We start from the raw sequence: 26,015 nt of genomic DNA on the forward strand, positions 1-26,015 counted from the left end.
TTGGCCCATAACATAGCTAATAAATAAAAAAATAATTTCAGGAGAGTAACAGCACCAAGGTGGCACCGTAGGAGACCTGAGCCACTATTTCTCCAATAAAGAACAACAATTAGACAGCTATCCATGAGTGAAGGAAGCTCTAGAAGAACACAGGAATCCATGTAAGAAGCTTCAGCAACACCATAAATACTCCATTTTGCTTTGAAGAATTCGAAGTAGATATTTGTTGTCCTACCACCAGCCACCTCACACATTTCATTCACCATCTTGTGAATCTGAAGAAGTAATCCCCAGAATTTTCATTACCACATAGTACATTAAGATAGGATTTTAGATCTGTCCAGACTACATCTCAATATAGTAGAGTCTACATGTTGACTAGTGAGAATATTGGAGGAAGGGTCATCACTGTTTCCACGTTTGTCTAGTGGAAGAGAACAGGATGTTCTCTGAGCCTGAGAGAGAGGGAGAGGAACCAGTCGGTTGTCCCCGTGACTCACAATGCGATAGAATGACACCCCTCCAACCTTGGGAATTTATCCCAGAAAGGATATTATGATAAGGCTATTTAAGTTTCTTCAATGCATGAAACATTTCCCCTTCACTCAAAACCTCCAAGGCCCGTCATGGCCAGACACTTTCAGAAAATAACTCAGGTGACGGATGGCATGTCTCTGTAACTAAGGGGGTGTGGGGGGTGGCGGTGCGTGCTGCAGCCTCCATGTGGAGTCTGCCTCCATTCCCCAGGGCTTGGCTCGCTTGTCAGTGTCCTCAATAGCACATACCTGTCTGTTACCTATTGCTTACTGAAAAACAGATCGCCCTGCCTAGCATCTAATAGTTGTTAATATCCTAATAGTATTAACGTATGCAATATTGAGCTGAATTGTAAAGCTGACCAGCGCCTACGTGCGTGGAAATGGAATTACAGTGGAAGTTTAATGATAAATCACCGCAGTTTCTCTCTGCCTTAATAAACTGTCAGGTACTACCAAAGAAAGCAGAAGCAATTAAGGGAAGCAACAGGATCCTGGGCTGAGGGACAGGAGTGTTGAAAGAAATAGAACCTCCCCCACCCCCTCGAAATAGCTTACATAAACGACTGGTACTCCACAGCCGTGAGCTCTAATCAGCAGAAACGTCAGCCTCCTCATTCATCCACCTAGAATATGGCATTTTGATTTCTCATAGGAAGGTACAGTATTTTCAACTATGATAAAGTACCTTAGACATCCAAAGAGCTCATTAAATTCCACCTATTATTTCTGTGCTCCCCTCGGTACCTGTTTAAAGAGGTTATTTGTAAAACACTAACATTTTATTTAGCTTTATTCAAAGGCAGGAGCTCCCTAATTTCCCAGGTCTTTAAGCTATGATTGTTAGAATGGATAGACAAGGATACAGAGGGTGCAATGAGTCTGGGACAGTGCACGGCATAGGATAGGAACCGAGCTGCCCAGCAGGGCATAGCAAAGGATGTAGAGAGTGTCAGACCTGAGTTCATATCCCAGCTCTGCAACTTAATAGCTGGGTAACGTTTGACAGGTTCCTTCAACCTCTTCCATACTCCATTTCTTGATTTGTAAAATGAGGACATTAGTTAATGATATCTACTGCATAAGGTTGTTACGAAGAACAACAATGCATTAAATCTCTGACTCGCTACAATTCCTGCCACCTGTAATGCACTCAGCATGTTATTACTAATAATGGTTTATTATTACATTATCAGTGGCCATGTAGATATGTATCTGCCCTCACACTGCACTCTCAACACATGTACTAGACCTTGTTCCTGTAGGCAGACCAAAGGATAAAATCATACAGCATCTAGACAGACAGGATTACTGCAATTATACTGTTTAACCCTATTATTGGATACATGAGGAAACTCAGCTGAATTCATATGGTTAATCACCAATTGGCCAAAGTTAAGCATCGGGCTCTGAAATAGGCACTCAAGATACAAACATGAAGAGAGCAAAGTCCTATTCACTTGAGATTCAACATCTTTATAGTGAAACAGGCAGGCAGAGGCCAGTATGAAACGCATCAGAGACAAGTTCCTATCGGCACTCTAACATGGAGAAGGAAGGGCTTATCCCTGGCTGAGGCAGCCTGAGGAGGTGTTCTAGACAGGGTAATATTTCCTCAGTTGTTGAACAACTGCAAACGATAGAGACTCTAAGAAGAAAATCAGAGAAGAGTACGGGCAAATAAATAAAATGGTGTGCAAACATCAGTAGTCATTAAGGAAATGCAAATGAAAACCCCAACCAGATACCACTACCTAAGTATTGGAAGGGATAAAATGAAAAACAAAAACAAAAACAAAAACGAGGAAAATTCCAAGAATTGGAGAGGCCCTAGAGCAGCCAGATTTCTCCCACATCACTTTTGAGAATGTAAAATGCCACAGCTACTTTTGAAAATAGTTTGTCAATTTCTGATAAAGTTAAACATCCACTTAACAAATGATGCAATCCTACTCCTAGGTATTTGCCCCAATGAAATGAAAATTTATGTTTATACAAAATCCCCTCCATGAATGCTTATAGCAGGTTTATTCATAATCTCAAAGAAAAAAAAAAAAAAAAAAAACAAACCCCAAACTGGAAACATCCCAAATGTCCCTCAATGGGTGAATGGATAAACAAACTGTGGTATATTCTTACCACGGACTACTACTCAACAATAAAAAAGAAGGAACGAATGATGCACACAGTAATATGTATGAATCTCAAATGCATTATGCTCAGTGAAAGAAGCCAGAACCAGGACATTAATAATGTATGATTCCATCCATGTGGCATATTGGACAAGGGAAAACCATAGGGAGAGAAAACAAATCAGTGGTTTCTATGGGATAGGAGGAGGCATTGACTTTAAATAGGCATGAAGAAAATTGTAGGGCTGATGGAACAGTTCTAAATTTTGATTGTGGTGGTGGTTACTAGGCTATATGTGTTTCCCCAAATCATAAAACTTTACCCTAAAAAGGATGAATGTTACTGTATGTAATTTTTTTTAAAAAAGGCCAAAACAGACTATGTGCAAAGACCCAGAAGTATAATACACCATAGCAAATTCAGAGTTTGTAAGCATGACTAGAGTACATGCGGTATCGTATAACTATTACTTAGCTAAGTAGAAACCCAATTAATAAATATAGCATAAATGAACAGAGGGGAATTACTGTGCCATGAGCCTGGAACTAGAAGCCAACTCCCACAAAACCATGGACTAATTGACAAAGTCAGTATGCTTATATTTGGTTTGGTGATCGAATGGAGATCTCTGTCATTTATATTAATTAGTAAGTACTGTCTTAAAGAAAGGGAGAAAAGGTCTGAAGTTGGGGTGCATCAGGGAAGCTACTAAGACTGACCACAATGAGAATGGTTCCCCTTAAATTTGTGTCACGTGCATCTACACAACCCTGGGGGCTATGCACTGGGAGAATGTTCCTCTATTTCCACTTCTCGAGCTATTTGAGAGATATCTGCTAAGGAGAAACATGAATAATGACAGAAACCCAGAATCAAAGTGCAGAACATGAGGGCTCTATAGTTCCACTAGTTTTATGTAATTAGGCCACCTTAGTCAAATATTTTTTTCAACAATTTTCCATATGTATTTATCCAGCCTATCCTGGGTATATAATACTCCAGAGTACCATATTAGGAGATAAGGTAATACAAAATTATTCTCATGGAGTAACATTTCATCTCAAACGTGAGTCATAATAAGAAGTCAACACAGTGACTCAGGACATGTAGAGAAATAAATAGCAACTGTATAACCAGGTGGAGCTATGCACTCTGGGGCTGAGGAAAAGCTGGAATTAAGGGAATAGTATAGGAAAGTGAAGAGAGCTGTTCCTTTAGCATATATGGTAGGGTTGTCATAATATTTATCATTTCCGGGGCAACAGGTGTTCTAAGTGGTTTACTAAACGTCATTATTTATTCATCCCGGACTTCCTGTACTGTAAATAAATATGAGTCCCTTGGAAAAATAACTTTAGAAGGTTAAGATCAGGCAGAAAATCTAATGCTAAATGGGAATTTCAACTCCTCACCATTTCGGTACCACGCCACTCCATCTGCGAAAAGATGCTTGTTCAACAACTTGAAGTTATATTGCTTTTCAGAAAGGGGAAAACTTGCAGCTGGTTTTTTTTATTTTATTTTATTTTAATAATAATACTTCTCAGTAAAGGGCCAGATGGAATTAGAATGAGGGAAGAGAGCCAGAAACAGGAAATGAGGTGTCAGGGGAACAAAGGACAAGCAGAGAAAAGTTTAGAGAAGTTACTCTGTGCTTCCACCGAGAAATCTACACATTGGGGTTTATCACAACGAAGTCTTTTGAGATTCACCCGTCACTAGACAGTACTAAGCACACTGTCTTTAAAGGAAATCTTTGTTCTAATTCCCCCCGACAGGAAAAAGCTTCTGGGTTCACTCAACCCTAACTTGATCCTTTACAAAGGAAAACTATAGAGAGAACTGCTCTACTCCCAGGGGCTTCCCCAGCTCTTCTTATTTAACTTGCTCTAACCAGACAAGTGCTTAGACTCCTTCCATTCACCTGCTGCTGCCCTCACACAACAAAAAAGCCTGCTTGGATGCTTTTCTTTTCTTTCCTTTGGGGTTCCTCAAAGTCTAGGTGTCCCAGAGAGGAATCCTTTGTAACTAGGTGACCTAAGTGATTGATAAAAGGGCTGGAACATTCCCAAAGATAGGGAGGTTATGCTTGTTTTCCTCAACCCCACAGTAGTGGAGAATATCTGACCCAGATTCACATCAGCAGAAGATGAGACTTCCAATCCAATATTAAAACACAAGGAAAGGGCAGCACTTCTCACATGAACTTAATTGCTGAGAGCCGTGAACATCCATTATATGTGAAGAATGCAGACAAGCCCTTGCTTCAAAGCAGGATTGCATTCACTTTATTTTGGAAAAATGAGCACTTCTTTAATCTTAAGGAGTTCCAGTAAAAAATATTCACCCTCAAAATTCAAAAATCCCTGTCAACTTTTTACAGTACCGTATAATTGAATTTTCCCATATTTATCTCCAATCTTGTGTTTATGCTCAAGACTATAATGTCATATATGTTGCAAAACTGCAGAAATGTTCCCAAGGAATATTGTTAGGCTTGGAATTACAATTATCGCCTCCCATTCTGATGATTACATCATTCTCATCCCATGTGTATCAGGTAAGAGCCTTGGCTGCAAGAAACAGAAACTGATCCTGGGTAATTTAAATAGAAAAACATTTATTGGATATATAATGGGCTCACAGCACCCGCAGATGATGAAAAATCAGACTTAGGAAATAGACCAAAAGTAAGGGAATTTGGTGAAGACAAGAAGCAAGAAGCAAAACATCTACCGTTTAAGTAGAAATGCGTCCAGTTGAGGTGTTGCCTCGGTTAACACAGAACGCTGATGGGGCTGGACACTGCACCCTCACTGGACATCGTGAGAGCTATGAATGCATCATCAATCTTTCTCTCTCTCTCCCTTTGAACTGTCTGCTCCCGATTAAAATTCTGAGGCTGCAACATCTAACTGGCCAAGCCTAGATCATGTCCTGGTGTGTTCAGACGGCTTGATTCTTCACTCAAACACTTTCTACAAGTCACTGTTATCACTGGGACATCTTCCTTTCAAAGGTCTTTTTGACAAATAAGCTGAAACTCCAAAGTGGGAGAAAAAAAAATACCTTCTTTATATAGCTACATAACATGAAGTAGTAGCTCAAATATCAATAGAGATACATACGGTAATAAAAGAAAAATGAAAACTGGCTATTAATATGCCTCTACTTTGCTCTTGGCATTGATTTCAGCTGAAGTTTGCTCGTGTTTGGTTATACCACAAATTCCTAGGATGCTCACCAAAACCAACAAAGAGATTCTTCTCCCCTATGTGGTTATGTCTTGATTACAGTGAAAGTCAGTGGCCTAGGAACAGGTGGTTTTCTTCAATCAACTGAGTTCCCGAGAGATGAGAAGGGAGACAATGCTTTCAAGCCCTGTCACTGGCTGGCAGTGGCTCACTCATCCCAAGACTTCTTGTTACTTTCTGGAAAGAAGGGGAAGTTTCAGAAATTACAAAGCTTCTATCAACTTTGATTTGGCCCATGGCTCAAAACAGCTGTAAAAGTTGAATCTTGCAGGGGAAAAAAAAAACAAGGTCAAGACTGATTATAATGTGGTTTTACTAGAGTGTACTGTTTTCAGAAGAGGGAAAAACCACTATGTATGAATACGCAGAGTGAAAAACAAGAAAAACATGTTCGTTTTTTTCCAAGCTAAAGAGACTGGGCCCGCAATCCCAATTACACATATACCGTTAGAGGCAGAATGAATAACTACATGTTTTGAAATGCTCTAGGATATGTTTTAGCTTGAATCTCTGAAAACATTCACTATTTTCAGGGGTTTTTTGGCTCTCATGATCTGAATAATGATGGAGGGCATGTCCTAAATGTTAAACAGGTTAGTGAAACAAAATTATTATTATTTTTTAACACCTTTATTGGAGTATAATTGCTTTACAATGGTGTGTTAGTTTCTGCTTTATAACAATGTGAATCAGCTATACATATACATATGTCCCCATATCCCCTCCCTCTTGCGTCTCCCTCCCACCTTCCCTATCCCACCCCTCTAGGTGGTCACAAATCACCAAGCTGATCTCCCTGTGCTGTGCAACTGCTGCCCACCAGCTAGCTATTTTACATTTTTGTAGGTATATATAAGTCCATGCCACTCTCTCACTTCGTCTCAGCTTACCCTTCCACCTCCCCGTGTCTTCAAATCCATTTTCTACTTCTGCGTCTTTATTCCTGTCCTGCCCCTAGGTTCTTCAGAACCATTTTTTTTTTTTTTTTTTTAGAGTCCATATATATGTGTTAGCATATGGTATTTGTTTTTCTCTTTCTGACTTACTTCACTCTGTATGACAGCCTCCAGGTCCATCCACCTCACTACAAATAACTCAATTTCATTTATTTTTATGGCTGAGTAACATTCCACTGTATATACGTGCCACACCTTCTTTATCCATTGACCTGTCGATGGACACTTAGGTTGCTTCCATGTCCTGGCTATTGTAAATGGAGCTGCAATGAACACTATGGTACATGACTCTTTTTGTATTATGGTTTTCTCAGGGTATGTGCCCAGTACTGGGATTGCTGGGTCGTATGGTACTTCTATTTTTAGTTTTTTAAGGAAGCTCCATACTGTTCTCCATAGTGGCTGCATCAATTTACATTCCCACCACCAGTGCAAGAGGGTTCCCTTTTCTCCACACCCTCTCCAGCATTTATTGTTTGTAGATTTTTTGATGATGGCCATTCTGCCCGGTGTGAGGTGATACCTCACTGTAGTTTTGATTTGCATTCCTCTAATGATTAGTGATGTTGAGCATCCTTTCATGTGTTTGTTGGCAATTTGTATATCTTCTTTGGAGAAATGTCTATTTAGGTCTTCTGCCCCTTTTTGGATTGGGTTGTTTATTTTTTTGATATTGAGTTGCATGAGCTGCTTGTAAATTTTGGATACTAATCCTTTGTCAGTTGCTTCATTTGCAAATATCTTCTCCCATTTTGAGGGTTGCTTTTCATCTTGTTTACAATTTCCTTTGCTGTACAGAACCTTCTAAGTTTCATTAGGTCCCATTTGTTTATTTTTGCTTTTATTTCCATTTCTCTAGGAGGTGGGTCAAAAAGGATCTTGCTGTGATTTATGTCAAAGAGTGTTCTGCCTATGTTGTCCTCTAAGAGTTTTATAGTGTCTAGCCTTACATTTAGGTTTTTAATCCACTTTGAGTTTATTTTTGTGTATGGTGTTAGGGAGTGTTCTAACTTCATTGTTTTACATGTAGCTGTCCAGTTTTCCCAGCACCACATATTGAAGAGTCTGTCTTTTCTCCGTTGTATATTCTTGCCTCCTTTGCTAAAAATACAATGACTAAATGTGCATGGGTTTCTCTCTGGGCTTTCTATACTGTTCCATTGATCTATATTTCTGTTGTTGTGCCAGTACCATACTGTCTTGATTACTGTAGCTTTGCAGTATAGTGCGAAGTGCAGGAGCCTGATTCCTCCAGCTCCGTTTTTCTTTCTCAAGTTTGCTTTGGCTATTCAGGGTCTTTTGTGTTTCTGTACAAATTGGGAAATATTTTGTTCTAGTTCTGTGAAAAATGCCAGTGAAAGTTTGATAGGCATGGCATTGAATCTGTAGATTGCACTGGGTAGTATACTCATTTTCACAATGTTGATTCTTCCAATCCAAGAACATGGTATATCTCTCCATCTATTTGTAACATCCTTAACTTCTTTCATCAGTGTCTTATAGTTTTCTACATATAGTCATTGGTCTCCTTAGGTACGTTTATTCCTACCTATTTATTTTTTTTGTTGCAATGGTAAATGGGAGTGTTTTCTTAATTTCACTTTCAGATTTTTCATCATTAGTGTATAGGAATGCAAGAGATTTCTGTGCATTAATTTTGTATCCTGCTACTTTACCAAATTCATTGATTAGCTCTAGTAGTTTTCTGGTAGCATCTTTAGGATTCTCTATGTATAGTATCCTGTCATCTGCAAACAGTGACAGCTTTACTTCTTCTACTCCAATTTGGATTCCTTTTATTTCTTTTTCTTCTCTGATTGCTGTAGCTAAAACTTCCAAAACTATGTTGAATAATAGTAGTGAGAGTGGGCAACCTTGCCTTGTTCCTGATCTTAGTGGAAATGGTTTCAGTTTTTCACCATTGAGGACGATGTTGGCTGTGGGTTTGTCCTATATGGCCTTTATTATGTTGAGGAAAGTTCCCTCTGTGCCTACTTTCTGGAAGGTTTTGATCATAAATGGGTGTTGAATTTTGTCAAAAGCTTTCTCTGCATCTATTGAAATGGTCTTATGATTTTTCTCCTTCAGTTTAAGCTGGTGTATCACATTGATTGATTTGCATATATTGAAGAATCCTTGCATTCCTGAGATAAACCCCACTTGATCATGGTGTATGATCCTTTTAATGTGCTGTTGGATTCTGTTTGCTAGTATTTTGTTGAGGATTTTTGTATCTATGTTCTTAAGTAATATTGGCCTGTAGTTTTCACTTTTTGTGACATGTTTGTATGCTTTTGGTATCATGGTGATGGTGGCCTTGTAGAGTGAGTTGGGGAATGTTCCTCCATCTGCTATATTTTGGAAGAGTTTGAGAAGGATAGGTTTAGCTCTTTGCTAAACATCTGATAGAATTCACGTGTGAGGCCATCTGGCCCTGGGCATTTGTTTGCTGGAAGATTTTTAATCCCAGTTTCCATTTCAGTGCTTGTGATTGGTCTGTTTATATTTTCTATTTCTTCCTGGTTCAATGTCCAAAGGTTGTGCTTTTCTAAGAACTTATCCATTTCTTCCAGGTTGTCCATTTTACTGGCATATAGTTGCTTGCAGTAAACTCTCATGATCCTTTGTATTTCTGTAGTGTCAGTTGTTACTTCTTTTTCATTTTTAATTCTATTTATTTGAGTCTTCCCCCTTTTCTTCTTGAGGAGTCTGGCTAATGGTTTATCAATTTTGTTTATCTTCTCAAAGAACCAGCTTTTAGTTTTATTTATTTTGCTATTTTCCTTCATTTATTTCTGCTCTGATCTTTATGATTTCTTTCCTTCTGCTAACTTTGGGGGTTTTTTTGTGCTTCTTTCTATAATTGCTTTAGGTGTAAGGTTAGGTTGTTTATTTGAGATGTTTCTTGTTTCTTGAGGTAGGATTGTATTGCTATCAACTTCCCTTTTAGAACTGCTTTTGCTGTGTCCCATAGGTTTTGGGTCATCGTGCTTTCATTGTCATTTGTTTCTAGGAATTTTTAGATTTCCTCTTTGATTTCTTCAGTGATCTCTTGGTTATTTAGTAATGTATTGTTTAGCTTCCATGTGTTTGTATTTTTTATGGATTTTTCCTGTAATTGATATCTAGTCACACAGCGTTGTGGTCAGAAAAGATATTGATACAATTTCAGTTTTCTTAAATTTACCAAGGCTTGACTTGTGACCCAAAATATGATCTATCCTGGAGAATGTTCCATGAGCACTTGAGAAGAAAGTATATTCTCTTGTTTTTGGATGGAATGTCCTATAAATATCAATTAAGTCCATCTTGTTCAATGTATCATTTAAAGTTTGTGTTTCCTTTTTTATTTTCATTTTGGATGATCTGTCCATTGGTGAAAGTGAGGTGTTAAAGTCCCCTACTATGATTGTGTTACTGTAGATTTCCCCATTTATGGCTGTTAGCAGTTGCCTTTCATATTGAGGTGTTCCTATGTTGGGTGCACAAATATTTACAATTGTTATATCTTCTTCTTGGATTAATCCCTTGATCATTATGTAGTGTCCTTTGTCTCTTGTAATAGTCTTTATTTTAAAGTCTATTTTGTCTGATATGAGAATTGCTAGTCCAGTTTCCTTTTGATTTCCATTGGCATGGAATATCTTTTTCCATTCCCTCACTTTCAGTCTGTGTGTGTCCCTAGGTCTGAAGTGGGTGTCTTGTAGACAGCATATATGCAGATCTTGTTTTTGTATCCATTCAGTCACTCTATGTCCTTTGTTGGGAACATTGAATCCATTTACATTTAAGGTAGTTATCAATATGTATGTTCCTATTAACATTTTCTTAATTGTTTTGGGTTTGTTATTGTAGGTCTTTTCCTTCTCTTGCATTTCCTGCCTAGAGAAGTTCCTTTAGCGTTTGTTGTAAAGCTGGTTTGGTGGTGCTGAATTCTCTCAGCTTTTGCTTGTCTGTAAAGGTTTTAATATCTCCATCAAATCTGAATGAGATCCTTGCTGGGTAGAGTAATCTTGGTTGTAGCTTCTTCCCTTTCATCACTTTAAATATGTCCTGTCACTGGCTTCTGGGTTGCAGAGTTTCTGCTGAAAGATCAGCTGTTAACCTTATGGGGATTCCCTTGTATGTTATTTGCTGTTTTTCCCTTGCTGCTTTTAATATTTTTTCTGTGTATTTAATTTTTGACAGTTTGATAATATGTGTCTTGGTGTGTTTCACCTTGGATTTATCCTGTATGGGACTCTCTGTGCTTCCTGGACTTGATTAACTATTTCCTTTCCCATATTAGGGAAGTTTTCAACTATAATCTCTTCAAATATTTTCTCAGTTCCTTTCATTCTCTTCGTCTTCTGGGACCCTTATATTTCGAATGTTGGTGCATTTAATGTTGTTCCTGATGTCTCTGAGACTGTCCTCAGTTCTTTTCATTCTTTTTTTCTTTATTCTGCTCTGTGGTTGTTATTTCCACTATTTTACCTTCCATGTCACTTATCCATTCTTCTGCCTCAGTTATTCTGCTATTGATTGCTTCTAGAGAATTTTTAATTTCATTTATTGTGTTGTTCATCATTGTGTTTGCTCTTTTGTTCTTCTAGGTCCTTGTTAACGTTTCTTCTATTTTCTCAATTCTTTTTCCACGATTTTGGATCACCTTTACTATCATTACTCTGAATTCTTTTTCAGGTAGACTGCCTATTTCCTCTTCATTTGTTTGGTCTGGTGGGTTTTTACTTTGCTCCTTCATCTGCTGTATGTTTCTATGTTTTCTCATTTTGCTTAACTTAGTGTGTTTGGGGTCTCCTTTTCGCAGGCTGCAGGTTCATAATTCCCGTTGTTTTTGGTGTCTGGCCCCAGTGGCTAAGGTTGGTTCAGTGGGTTGTGCAGGCTTCCTGGTGGAGGGGACTGGTGCCTATGTTCTGGTGAATGAGGCTGGTGGTCAGGACCTCATCCACTGGTGTGTTTTGGGTTGTGTGTGACCTTATTATGATTTTAGGCAGCCTCTCTGCTAATGGGTGGGGTTGTGTGCCTGTCTTGCTAGTTGTTTGGCATAGGGTGTCCAGCACTGTAGCTTGCTGGTTGTTGAGTGGAGCTGGTTTTTAGCATTGTGATGAAGGTTTCTGTGAGAGCTTTCACTGTTTGATATCACATGGAGCTGGGAGGTCTCTGTTGGACCAATGTCCTGAACTCAGCTCTCCCACCTCAGAGGCTCAGGCCTGACACCCGGCTGGAGCACCAAGACCCTGTCAGCCACATGGTTGCTAGTGCTGGATGGTGTCCTGTAGAGGGGGAGGTAGCTCTGGCTCACTGCAGGGACAAGGACATTGGGAGCAGAAGTTCTGGTAAGTGCACCTTGGTGTGAGCCCTCCTTGAGTCCACCATCAGCCCCACTGAAGAGCCCCTAGGCCAACAAAATTATTTATTAAAAATTGAGTGACTGACTTCCATTGTATCTCACTGATTCAGAAGCAAAGTTAAAGATTTTTCTTTCTGGATTTATTTCCTTGTATTTATTCCCTGTTGCAAAGAGATTTTTTTCCCCAAATAATTCAAACATGTCTCTCTCTTCTCTAGAGTTTCAAACTGGATTTTTTTTTTTTTTTTCAAAAGCAGTGGATTAGGAGAGAGGAGGTTTAGCCCCAAATAGTTACCAGGTTTTTCATGATTCTGTTATCAATTAGCTGGAAGTGTTCACATCACTTTTGACAATACAGGCCAGCAGGAAGGTAGTTCTATTTTAACTATTAAGGATCGTACTTCTCAGAATCACCTGGAGTGCTTAAACAGAAGGGAGGTCTGGGCTTTATTCCAGACCAACTAAATCATAATCTCTAGACATGGAAGCCAGTCATTGGTATTTTATTTCTAACTCTCAGTTGAGTCTACAGTCATGGGAGATGGGGCTAAAAATTCCTCCCAGGGAGCTGCCACTTCTTTGTGGCTGCGAATCAAAGGTTGTAAGAAAGGATTTCTATCAGGACACAAAGAAATAATTAGAACTAAACTTGTCCTGCCTTCCTCCTATAGAGAAGTAGACTGTGCCAACTTACTTTGTGAGCCCAAATAGTTTATAATAACAACAACAATAATAGTCACTATACCAAGCCCCTCACCTCTAGCTCTCTTCTCAGTATTTAGTCTTTTTGACCTAGAAATAGCCACTTAAACAGGTAGCTTCAGTACCTCAGACTCTCAGAGAGCCTGACTCTCACTACATGGCTTGCTATAAACTGTATCATTCATCAGAGAATATAGGAATCCCAAGACATATGCCCTTGCCAATTTCTGGAAATATTTTTAAAGTACTTTTGAGATTCTAAGGATGAGTTCCCCACTGGTATTCACTTGATGGGCAGAGAAAACTCAGTTAAAAGGAGTGCCGAGCAGTCTGACACTGGGTCCAGCTGGGGCCCAACTCCCACAGCACAGAGCAACAGCTCTCCAACCTGACATTCTGATTCAGTACATCTGAGGTGAAACCTAAAGATCAGCATTTTTTAATAGGAACCTCAGAAGATTCTGCAACAGATGGTCTGCAGACCACCCAGAGAAACATGGCCATAGACTGTTAAATGAAAAGCCTTCAGAGAAACCAGGAATATTTAGGTGGGGAAAGCTAAGCTGTCTTCAAATATTTAAAGGGTTTTCCTGTTTGGAAAAAAATTAAATAGATTTTTTTTTTTAAATGCTCTTCTTCATAAGACTCCAAAAGATAGAAAAATGAAACATGGGTGGAAAATGTAGAAAAACTGATTTGGCCTCAATTTAGAGAAGAATTTCATAGTGATCAAACTGAACTGCCTTAGAAAGTAATATTTCTTGATTCATCCAAGAATGATTGCCACTTAGCAAGGATACCATTAAGGGGATTCAAGCTTGTGGTGCATAGATGGTTCAGTTTGCCATGTCCCTTAAAACATGGATTCATTCAGAATAACAAAGCTCATCATGGGTCTAAATCTTTATAGTAGTTTGAAAAAAAAATATAGCTGGACATGTGTGCACCATATTTAACTAACTCAATTTCCTAAAGCATCTCATTACATCTTGAATATCTTATACCAGGGAGTCATGAAACTAGCTTTCGGGTTAAGAAGCTTTAACCCAAACAGTTAATAGGTCTGCCAAAAAAAAAAAAAAAATGTCAATTACCTATTTATGACTTTAAAGTCAAGCATCTAAGCTAGTCCAATATAGCAATAGCTAGTTAGCTAGACAGAAAGACAGAGATATAGAGATAGATATGTGGATAGAGAGAATGTGATGAGAAAGAGATTCATTCATTCCTAGCTAAGAAGGACTAAGCCCTCTCCAATCCATCTGTCTTATTGAATGCAGCTTTAAAACCTGGAAAGAATGTACATGGAGCAGCTATTTGAGGACTTTGAAAAGAAAATAGCAGCAAGTAGGTTGGATAAGAAGACCAGAATTAAAAGTACCATCAAACAGACAGTGAGTTCACCAATTTGATTACCCTCTAGAGTTCCATGGCCTGAATTCAAGATGGCTGAGAACTGGAAGGGGTCCTTGGCACATACAGAAATCCAGGAGAAGCACTCTAGTTGTGGCTCAAGGAGTGTTAAAAGGGCCTCCTAGATGTCTACATGCACAAGCACAATCTTTTCATAGCCAGCTGCTTCTCTGCCCTAGTTACTCTAATGGTGCCTGAACTGGCACCAGTGGTCACGTCTTTGTGATAATTAGGTACGTAAGAGCCGCTACTAAAATTTCAGATTTTCTAACTAACTTGAGAGGTGAATTTAATCCATTGTTTGGCTCTTATCCCTCTACCCTCGCGTTCAAATTCATAAAAGGAATGCACAGAACAATAAAGATTCTTTTCATTAAAAAAGGCAGTGGGGGTGGGGGTTTATGCTCAGAGAGAACATAGAAATCTGTTTTTCTTCTTTTTTTTTCCCTTTGCTCCATTCTTTAGTGCCTCGGCCCCCAAATGATCCTAGAGCAGTGGTGAAAATGGCAGCAATTTGACCCAGCAGGATCCCTTAACTTTGAAGGAAGAAAATCTTCCCCTCCAAACAAAGGAGCTATGGTGTCGAAATAATGGGAGGAGCCCCAGTTACTTCCCCTACTCACCCACCTTTTCTTATGCCCCCAGATTTCCTGCTCTCCTGCCCCCTTGACCAGGATGTGGGTGCAGTCAAGGAAAGTGGGCAGCTGAACAGGATGTATTAAAGCAGAATGTATTTCTGGCCTAAGCACTGAAAAAAGGGAGTCTGAAGGAACCAGGAAGTACCGGGGAGATAGCAGAGAGAGAAGAACTTAAGAAAGCACCTCCCATCAGCAGTATATGAACGCCTGTCCTCACCTGAGCTGCATGTGTGTGGATCTGAGTCTAAACAGCACACACAGACTTTGAGAAGGAATGACGGAATAGTCCATTGGCCAAATCCTAGACTGGATACCTGGAACAGCTGCAGGACAGATTTGAATAGCACTGCAAAGGATTTTAAAACCAAATTGACATTGGGATCACAACATAAAGAAATGTGGTCAAAATGTGACTTGAACCCAATCAAGTTGATTGCCTCTAAGGCAAAAATATCAACATTCTCTGTAGGGTTTCAATTAGACCCAGAGACAGATCATAATCATCAAAATGTCCACAATATAACATGAAATTCTTTGGCATACATAATACCTGGAAAATCTCAACTTGTATAGGAAAAGAATCTGAGATGATAGAGTTGTTGGAATTATCTGACAGAAACTTGAAAGCAGTTATAAAAATTCTCCAACAAGAAAGAGGACAGAAACATCCTTGAAACAACTGGAAAGATAGAAAATCTTAGCAAAGAAATAGAAGACATAAAAGAAAAATGAAATAGAAATTTTAGAACTGAAAGTATAATAACTGAAATAAAAATCTCATAGGTCAGTCTCAATTATCAGAATGAAAGCAGAGGAAAGAGTCAGTAAACTTGAAGATTCATGAATAGACATTATTTAATATGAATAATGAAGAAAACAACAAATGAACAGAGTACCAGGTAACTGCAGCACAATACCAAAAGGTCTAACACTTGTACCATCATAGTGTCAGAAGAGGAAGAGAAAAAAGTGTGGTGCTGGAAAAAAATTAGAAGAATGGCTGAAAATTTCCTGAATTTGGTGAAAGACTACCTACAAAAGATTCTGCCTACATCCTGGGCCAAAAGCAGCCAGAGGATGAAGAGAGAAAAAATAATGGAGATTAGCCCAGCCCTCTTGTAATGGCAGCTGCCGGAAACCTCAACCTCGTTTAGAGTTAGTTTATCTCCTGTGGGTGTCCGTAGCTGCAGCTCCCACTGCTGCCATTGGATTGGGTAGTGGCTGAAGTGGGGGAGGTAGAATGGCAGGTAAGGGTTTTTGGGCTTCTCACTCAGAGTTGTAAGTTCTACCTGCGACTCTTTAAACCCGGTCTCCCCTGGAGCTTTCTCTGACTGCACCAGTAGTGCTCACTTCCAGAGTTCTGGCTGTGTTAGGTCCAGGCCAGGGGATACCAGACGGAGAAATAGGGAAAACTCACTGCTGGATCTGTGAGTTTTGAAAGCCTGTTCTTTATCTCCAGTCCTCTTGCTACTATTTATTTTAGACCCCCCCACAAATAGCTGCTCTCTACATTCTCTCCAGGGCTTATAGTTGCTTTCAGTTGGAGATACAAGCATTGCTTACTTGATGTCGCCCAGAACTGGAACCTCATTCTTCTAGAATGATTTTAACCAAGGATAAGAGAAGTATGCGTTCTGGGAAAATTACTAAATATTACAAAACATTACTTCTTGCACTTTCAAAAACATTATTGCAGATTAATGCTAAATAAGTCACTTTTGGTTTTCTGCTTATAGATTATTCAAAGGAATCTAATTTCTTTAATTATATTCCTAGTCACTTTCCCATCACATTGCCAATATGTATTGAAGAAGTGGAAGGATATTTTAATTGTACCCATGAAAATAATCTTTTAAAAAGTTAAAGTATTTTCCCCTAAATATATAGACTTTACAAATTTAAATAGTCATGATTTTGAACTATCCACGCCACTGATTACCATCATTAAAACAGTGGGAAGGCGGCTATATATTGAAAATATATGTTCAGTCTTACTGTAACATGTTACTTCATCCATTCTTTATTGTATTATTCATTCCGCAGATATTTATTGAGTGTTCATCTAGTTCTGCCTTTGACAGTGTGGGCGTGAATAAATTGGTTAAGGTCCCGTCTTCATCCTACTTGGTGTGGATATTTGAATAAAATATAGGCCTGCTGACAAGCACAACTGCTCTGTATTGTTGTTCTGAGTATGCAGATGTTTTTTCTTATTGATTCTGCAAGCGGACTTTGCCTCTGGTGATCTTTACAACAGGATGGAGACTGGACAGGTCACATTTCTTTTCAAATGTACTGCACGTGGAAAAGTTTGGCACCATTACAAACGTCATGTTCAACTGAGTGATCGTAAACATAACAATGTGGTTTAGGTATGACTATTCCTGCTCATTGAGCATAGCGCTCACTGTGAAATTCGTGCCTTGAAATATTTTGCAAGTTTCCTAAATTTAGGCAAATATGTCAGCTTTACGAAAGAGAAAAAAAAAAAAAAAAGCCACAGGTTGAGTCAGTCTTCTTTTTTCCTCCGATTTGTGCTCTCCCAGCTGGAGTTAATAATTATACCTTTTTGTTTTTTAAAAGCAACTTTTTAATTTTGAGAGTTTAAATGACTTGGTTAGCATAGTTTAGCTTTTCCCAGGTAGTTTACTGAATGTCACAGTTAACAACAACCTCAGACCTGAAAAATGAAGGTAAATTCTTAAAGAAACAAATGAGTTTTGTTTATTCACTTCTGTGTCATTTTGGTTTAGTAGCAAGAGAAGGTCACTTGCTACAAATTTATTAGCTCATGAACTTGGGGAATTTTGTTACGTTAATATTTTGTACTTCAGCTCTGTGATAGAAGTTATCATATTTGCACGTTAGACACTAGGTTTCTTTTCATTATTTCCCTTTTTCTTCTCTTTCCTCCTTCATCCTCTCCTCCATTCTTTCCTTTCATCCTTCCCTTCCATCCTTCCCCTTCTTCTCATCTTCTACCTTACTACCTCTGGTCATTTATCAACTTCTCAAAATTTCCTCATCTGGTACCGAGAGTATGAACGTGCCATCAAATATATCCAGGTGTGGTTTACAGAAAAAGTGAAGAGACTAAGGCTATTCTATCTTCACTGTCACATGGGGTGTGCATGTGTATGTTTTATAAGAGTCCAAGAATGAGAATAACCTTCTACTTGACAGAACACATTCAACTAATTAAAGCTGGAGGAAACGACAAAAATTTCACTGAATTCCAGAAATCATATACCTTCTCAGTTTGTTTCGAGGCGTTTTTCCCCAGCATTGGTTAAATAGCTATCATTTTTAACATTTGCATTCCTCCCACCTCCCCCCCCACCCAAGGGAGGAGAGTACTGTTGTAATTATACTACATTCTTCTGAGGTTCTATAATGAGCTATTATTTTGCTAATGGAATATTCAAGTAGTCTGTAGTAATTTATCAAATAGTCCCAAGTCCCATTTTCTCAGTGTGAATCTTTTTGTTCACAGGTAAATTGATGTGTGGGGGGTTATCAAGGCTTTTTTGTAATTCAAATTATCCATTCCACCTTCACACACACACACACACACACACACACACACACACACACACACACACACACACAATACCTGCAATCTTAGAAGAGTCTTTAGAAATGTTTAGAATTAAAATTGTACAGACTTTGTGCAAGTAGTAATTTCTGCATTTTAATTTGCTTTATATTTTTGCATTTTGATCCCTAATTTTGAAAAGGCATCTAAATCGAAGGAGGGAGGAAAAATGTAATTCAGCTTTTTTCACACTACAGTCTGTCCTTTTGTCAGCTTGAACTACTAGCAGGAGAGCATTGTTCTAAATTAGAGATCCAGAAACAGGAAACATCTCAGCCCAAGCTCTTCATTTTCCTCCACTTTAAAAGACATGAATTTAAACTGGTGTGGTTCTTACTGAAATGGACACCACTTTTAGACACAGGAATCTTAAAGCTATAATGGGCGGTGCATATATTGAATATATAAGAGCCCTTGAGCAGAAAATTATGCAAATAAACCCACATTAGGAGACATGTTTTAAACTATTTAAACAAACAACAAGCAAAGGCAAATTACTTATACAATTAACTAAGCCACTAACTGTCAGTTTCCAGTTCCTGCCATGATGTTAAAATGGCTTGCTCTGCTGGCTCAGTTTCCTCAAATCAACCTTAACGTTTATTTTGTAATACGGTCCCTACAGGAAAACTGCTTTGAGAAGCTAACCAAAATAACAGAAGACCCTGAGGAGGCTGAAGGATGTCTGGAAGTGCTGCCTGTGAAAGGGTGGGGAGTTGCATCCTCCTTAGGGGATTCGCATCCTCCATGGAAGTACTCCCAAGATGACCTTGAGGAGATGAAGTGGAGAAAAGCCTTTTCAAATGTGCACTTGCCTTTCTTTCACATTGTCTTTGGACAGTCATCACCTTCCCGTTCACCAGAAATCTTCTACAGCAGCTCGGATCACTAACGTGGTGTCTGAGGTAATGCTGGGCAGCACAAAGACCCTGCCTGAGTGATGAACTGTTAAAAGCAGGTGAAGACTGACCAGCTGCCCTTGGGCATCCACTCTCGTCCATCAATATCCATTCGCTGATGAATATCAGCCTAGAGAGACTGCCTCCTCCCACTGCTGTGTTACCATTAAAAATGAGACATGATGAAACCCCTGCAGGAGTGATAGTTAACAGCCTGGAATCCTCAGAGGTCCTGTGGTGCCTGAGACTCTCTGCCCAAGGATTTTACTCCTCCTCTATTTTTAAAATTCACCAAAATTCACATAGACTGGAGCCTCACCTTTGGCCATTACCCAAAACATGTCTCTGGAAAATCAGGGCCATCTTCTCTATTCAGAGATCCTGGTGAAACAAAGTAGCTGACACACCAGGAAAGCATGAAATCACCAAGATAACTAGATAGCAATGCCTACAGTTACCTAAAATAGAAAGAATGAACTGGACCACAGTATCATCTTAAGCAAAACTACTGGAACTGATTAAGAATTTAAAATAGTATGATAAATATAGTTACAGAAATATTAGAAGATATTAGCCACATAAAAGAGTAAAAATAAACCACAAAAGAAATTCCAAACAGAAATATGATGTATAAAAATTTAGGAATTTTTCTCAGAATTAAAGAAAGATGAAAGGTCTTGGATTTAGAAGGACCATTGAGTGCCAAGTAGTATTGATAATGAAAAACTTACACCTTAGAGAAATTCTGAATACTGCTAAATAGAAAGCAAAGGAAGGGACAAATACTCCAAGTGAAAACAATTTTAAAGGATGTAATCAAATTAGAAAAGAACAAATCTAGAAGATGATGGAAGAGATATGATCATTAAAATGATCAAATATTGTGGTAACAGTTAAAGCTGGCAAAGACTGAGTGTGTGGGTGAGTGTGTGTGTGTGTGTGTGTCAGAAAGAGAGAGAATGGGAAAAAAATCTAAAGCAAATGAAGAAGTATGTATACAGTAACCCAGAACTAAAGTTCAACATGATTTGATTTGATGAAGTAGGAAACCTGAGGAATGAAAATGAATTAAGATAGTTATTTTGTCAAGGAAAATGTCCTTTGGGGAAAGTTGTTTGTTACTTTTGTTGTTAGAAGAAAATAACATAAAATTCTTATATATGAGTGTGTGTGTGTGTGTGTGTGTGTGTGTACATAATAAAAGTTTAAGAATTTGTTTCAAGAAGATAAGCATGATTTTGGGTCTTTGGAGAAGGATAACTGCCATAATAATGAAATAAATAAATAAGCATCATGTATAAATTTTAAACAGCAGAACAAACTACAATCATTCAAATAGAAAGCACAGATGGAGAAAAACACGTGAAGTTTACATGAACAATAAGTACAAATATAACAGTAGTTGTATTTATCTAGCATTTATAGTTATCTATAAAATTAAGTTAAACATGCTAGTTAACAGTAGAGATTCTAACAATACATTTTTTTAAAAAAAGAGTCAATAATATGTTGTGTAAAAGAAAAAAATATTAAGATATATCAAGCAAATATGAACCAAAAGAGAAAAAACATAGTAATCTTATACCTGACAAATATAATTTAATGCCAAGAAGGATGTTACATACTGGTAAAAGCAACACTAGGACAAGAAGAAATATTTATCATAAGCCACGTCCATTCATTTACATATTGCATATGGCAGCATCCTCACTGCAGTGGCATAACTGAGCAGGTGTGACACATCAAATGACCTGAAAACCCTAGAGTATTTACTATCTGGTCTTTAACAGAAGTTTACCAACGCCTGATATATAAAACTGTTCTAGAAGCAGAGAAAGGAAATGGGGTAAAATAATATTTGAAGAGAACCAGGATTACACAAATGATAGAATTAGAAGACGAGAACATTAAAAAAGCTATTATGTCTGTATTCTATATGTTCAAGAAACTAGATGAGAGATTAAACATGTTACATAGAGATACACAACATATATTTTTAAAAAGTACTTGTACTGATAAAGATGATAATATTTGAGAAGAAAAATTCACTGGATGGGAATCATGGCTGAATAGATATTGCAGAAGAAAAGATCAGTGAAACTGAAGACATATCAATAGAAACCACCTAATATGAAAAAAAGACAAAAGATAAAGACTAAAAAAATTGGACATAACACTAGTGAGGCTTGGAACAAATATATACATGATTAGAGTTGCTGAAAGACAGGAAATCAGGGATAACAGAATATTTTTTAAAATAACTGGCACAATTTTTCTGAATTTGCTGAAAACCATATATCCCCAGACCCAAGAAACTCAATAAACCTCAAGTGCAAGTGACATAAAGAAGATTTTGCCAAGTCACATTACAATCAAATTGCCTAAAATCAATAAAAAAATCTTTTTTTTAAGATTTAAAATAATTTATTTATTTTTGGCTGTATTGGGTCTTCACTGCTGCACATGGGCTATCTCTAGTTGCAGCAAGTGGAGGCTATTCTTTGTTGCAGTGCACAGGCTTCTCATTGCAGTGGCTTCTCTTGCTGCAGAGCATGGGCTCTAGGCACATGGGCTTCAGTAGTTGTGATATGCAGGCTCAGTAGTTGTGGCTCATGGGCTCTAGAGTGCAGGCTCAGTAGCTGTGGTACATGGACTTAGTTGCTCCAAGGCATGTGGGATCGTCCCAGACCAGGGCTCAAACCCGTGCCCCTGCATTGGCAGGCAGATTCTTAACCACTGTGCCACCAGGGAAGTCAAGTAATAAAAAAATCTTAAAAGCAGCCAGAGTTGGGGAAAAAAGTACATTTCATATAAAAGAACAATGATAATTATCACAGCAGATTTCTCATTGGAAGTAATGCAGACCAAAAGCCCTGAAAGAAAAACTATCAACCTAAAATTATTTATCTATCGACAGCATCTTTGAAAAACAAAGATTAAATAAAGACTTTTCGGGCTTCCCTGGTGGCACAGTGGTTGAGAGCCCACCTGCCGATTCAGGGGACACGGGTTTGTGCCCCGGTCCGGGAAGATCCCACATGCCACAGAGCGGCTGGGCCCGTGAGCCATGGCTGCTGAGCCTGTGTGTCCAGAGCCTGTGCTCTGCAATGGGAGAGGCCACAACAGTGAGAGGCCCGCATACTGCAATAAATAAATAAATAAATAAATACTTTTCAAACATACAAAACCTGAAAGCAATAAAGAACACTGGGAATGATAACTATGTAGGTACATATAAAGATTTGTAAGAAAATTATTTAAATATCTTTAAAAGAGAATCTTCTCTTTAAATCAAAATTAATAACAATGTGTAACAAGGTTTATAACATATGTCAAAGCAAAATGTATGATTACAATAGCTCTAAGGCCAGAAGGGAAGAAATAGAACTACATCATTTTAAGTTTCTCATAATATGCATGAATTTGTATAATACCACTTTAAGGTAGACTGTGATAAGTTAAAGATGTGTACTTTAAACCCTAGTGTGAGCATTAAAATAACATAAAGAGTGTTAACTAATGCTCCAATAAAACAAATAATATAGAATCATAAAAAATACTCAATTAAAAAGAAGGCAGAAAAGAGAAAAAAAATACTAACTGGACAAATAGAAAACAAGTAGCAGGATAATAGATTGTCAATAATCACATCAAATCTAAATGGTCTAAACCTGAGTTAAAAGGCAGGGATTGTATGATTAGATCAAAAAGCAAGATCTATTACATAAATATAAAGAAAGAAATCCATTATATAAATATAAAGAAATATGTTAAAAGCAAAAGGATGGAAAAAGATGTGCTACCTATGAAAATATAAAAATAAATGATTTATGAAAATATATTTTTTTCTTACATATGAACAAAGACTTGACTAGAAATCAAACTCTTTCATTTAAGTTACTGCTTTGTTGTTTATGAACTGTTTACTAGGGATTAGAGACCATATGGCTTGCTGATGTGGTTTTCTTAGAGTGCAGAGTGGTAACAGAAAATGTGAATTTGCTGATGACTCTAAAAATCTGGAAATTTCACATAAAAATACACATATCTGGCTTTTCTCAAAAAGTTATAACAGGTGGCAGCCCTGGAATGGCATTCTCGCATAGCAATACAGATCTAGAGTTGAGTGGCAACTTCTGCCTTTGGTCTGAACCTGCAATCTTCAACTCACCATAGTGCTTATTTGCACTACTTCATTCTCTTGCATTACCTGCCTGACATCTGAAGGCAACTGGGACTGTAAGCCCTAATGTTGCTTGACTGGATTTTAGAATTTTGTATTATTGAAGAAAAGTGTGAAACAATTCTGGCTTTTTTTGTCTGGTTTCTTGTGACCTTTGTTTTTTTAAAATGCTTTGCCTGGATGGAATTAAGGAGATTTCTTTAAAAGTTCAAACTGTAGATACATGAAAAAGAAAATAAAACTATATGAACCTGTATCTAACTGTTTTTCTCCACTTACTTGTCTGGTACATAATTTGTTCTGCATACTAAAGTATTAGTTTAGGAGGTTTGGCTTCTATTAAAATGTATTTATTACTTTCATTTCTTTATTATTTTACCAGTTAAGCATATGTTGAAGATTTTTTCTCTGACTTTCTGTCACCTTTTTTCTCATTGTTTCTGTTTCCCTATATTTTTCTTCTGTGTTCCAAGACAAACATTCAAGTTTTTATTCATTATTAAAAGCTCAATTTTCTGTAATGCTGATACAGCTCTTTATTATTTCTAAAAGTAATTTTAATCTGCAATTACAGTTTAGTGTTTGAATATATTAATAATAATTAATATTTATTGAGCACTTAACTATATGCCAAACTCCATTTAAACACTTGAATATATTATCTCAATGAATTTTTTCCAGAAATCTTATGAAGAATGTACTATTATTATTTCTTCTAAAGGTGAAAAAAATAAGGCTTTCAGAGATTAATTTTTTCGAGAGCAGAGAGCTGGAAAACATGGAACCAGGACATATAACTAGGCATCTTTTAATCCAAAGCCCATGCTCTTATTCATGAGCTGCACAGTAAGCTTTATTTCTGGTTTATTTAGCTTGCCCCTCATGCAATTAATTCATTTCTTTTACATTTAATAATGTTTCTTTTAAAATTTTTAATTGTGATAAAATACAAGTAACATAAAATTTACCAACTTACTCATTTTTAAGCAGACAGTTTAGTAGTGTTAAAGTCACATTGTTGAATCTCCAAACCTCTTTTCATCTTGCGAAACTGAAACTCTGTACCCATTAAACAACTCCCTATCCCCCCTACCCCAGCCCCTGTCAACCACCATGTTGCTTTGTCTCTCCAATTCATTATCTCAGTCTGTTACTTTAATAATAATTTAACAATTTCCTTGTTGTGTAGGAAGCTTGTATTCCCCCAAAATTTTAGAACCTAAATACAATAATTTACAAGCTTTTTAAAAATTAGGAATATTTTCAACATATGTTCTTCTTTTCGGTGCTGTAGTTTCTGTGTTTTATATAGTAGAATCACTTCATATGATACTTATTCGTTTTGAAAAGATATTCTCTTGTCCTTGAAAAGAATGGTACTAATCAATCTATTGGTATTAATCAATTTTATCTGAGCCCAGTTAGAATCAACCTTTCAGATCTCAAGACACAGGAGGTCTTTATGTTTACAATCCCAATCAACTTTCTGGTTCTGTGTTGTCTTTAGTAAGGATCCGTTGGCCTAAGGAACAATCCCATGGTCTTATGGTCTGATTATTTTATCATAAGGGAAGAGTCTTTTCCTGTATAGTCTAAAGTTGTCTGTATTTCTTACACTGCAAAAAAACCCAAATGGTGAAATAAATATTCCAACATCTGGATCTAAAATGTTACCACATCCATGTTGGCCTCGGCAGTGTTTCATTTCTGAGGAGTACTGAGCTGAGAGATGCACTAAAGACTAAAGAGGGGCCAAAGGGTGGAACAATGTGTCTGAATTCCATATTGAGGAGCTTTCACGAAACAGAAAAGTGGGCGTGTGCCTCTATGAGTCTGTGTAAATGGAAATCCCCCACCTTATTAACACACATGGCTTTACCATTCTGCCTCCAGGCTAAGCTTTCCTTAGTTGACTCTCCAACTTTTGCATGACACATTTTTGACCAAAATTTCTAGTTTCCACTGTTGTTGAAACTACATCTCTTTTCCTGTTTTTATGAGCATTATAATGGAACGATTGCAGGGGGTGAATCAGAAACAGCTGATTACCAACAATGTAGCCAGAATATCCTCTTTCATATATAAAGATGAAGCTAGTAGTGGCTATTGTCCTCCTGTGTCAATTTGACCTAAAACCCAATGTATGTCAACAGTCTTTTATAAACCATACACGGATAAAGTATCTTTTGACTATAACTTCAGCTGGTCTCTGAAGAGCCAATTTCTGCTTATTATTACTATCTTTTCCATTTTCTTTTCCCAGAAGTATTTTGGCAGGGAAAGGTGTATATATATATATATATATATATATATATATATATATATATATATATATATTGCACAAATCACCTAC

The sequence above is a fragment of the Kogia breviceps genome, chromosome 10 (assembly GCF_026419965.1).
Source record: "Kogia breviceps isolate mKogBre1 chromosome 10, mKogBre1 haplotype 1, whole genome shotgun sequence".
Classification (NCBI taxonomy): domain Eukaryota; kingdom Metazoa; phylum Chordata; class Mammalia; order Artiodactyla; family Physeteridae; genus Kogia; species Kogia breviceps.